General features: G+C 41.0%; 1 protein-coding gene across 1 annotated transcript in view; it reads right to left on the minus strand.

Moving 5' to 3' along the window:
* The window catches only part of LOC107574329 (solute carrier family 12 member 2), a 21,150-nt gene that overhangs the window by 6,724 nt on the left and 13,474 nt on the right, over positions 1 to 952 (minus strand). The gene's annotated exons all lie outside the window — the stretch shown is intronic.

Raw genomic sequence — 952 nt, forward strand, 5'->3', positions numbered from 1 at the left:
CGTGCGCACGCATGCACACACACACACACACACACACACACGATGCGCAAAACTCCGCATTTGAACAGTCAATAGCAAATACTTAAACTAATAACAAAACAGTAGCTGATTCAGAAGCGCCAGATTGTCATAGCAAAGTCAGAATGACCTCCTCTCCTAGGTTCACGAAACGGTCGTCCATAAAATGCATTGCTGTTCTGTTGTAAGTCATCTTAAAGATTCCTAAATGCATCTACTTTCGGAAGGCCAAATAAAGTGCTTTTGCTTTCGCACTGAAACACACAGCGTCTCCCTGACATGCTGCTTCAACACTAACTGCGGTTACTGAAACCACGCCTTCTTTCTTTGCGTGCACATTTGGGCAGCATTATGCAAATATTTCCACATAGTGAGGTAGATATGTGGAGGCGTGTTAGAACGAGGTGTTTTAGGGGGGCGTGGCAGAGTCTTAACTTTGATAAAGAATATCTCTTTGGTTTTGAGACTTTAGTCTTTGCAACTTCAGGGATCTTATCTATGCACAATCAGCTTGTAACACTCCAAAGAGAAAGGAAAACTTGAAATCGCATCATATGACCCCTTTAACAAAACTAGGCAAAAGGAATGAAATGCATTCGACATGAGCAGGAATGCATGTTCTTAAAGGGGTCATAGGATGCCCATTTTCCACAAGTTGATATGATTCTTTAGAGTCTTAATGAAAAGTCAGTAACATAGTTTGGTTAAAATTTCTCAATGGTAGTGTAAAAAACACCTTTTTTACCCTGTCAAAAACTGCTCTTTACAGATCAAGCCATTTTTGGTGCATGTCCCTTTAAATGTTAATGAGCTCTGCTGACTCCGCCCCTCTCTTCCGAGCTGCTCTCAGAGAGACTGTTTACTTTAGCCGCATTCATCGTGAAACTTGCTAATTAGCACATTATTAGGAAAGGCGATTTGCAAAGATTCATTA

This window comes from Sinocyclocheilus grahami, unplaced genomic scaffold (genome assembly GCF_001515645.1).
Source record: "Sinocyclocheilus grahami isolate Dianchi unplaced genomic scaffold, SAMN03320097.WGS_v1.1 scaffold2186.1, whole genome shotgun sequence".
Lineage (NCBI taxonomy): Eukaryota > Metazoa > Chordata > Actinopteri > Cypriniformes > Cyprinidae > Sinocyclocheilus > Sinocyclocheilus grahami.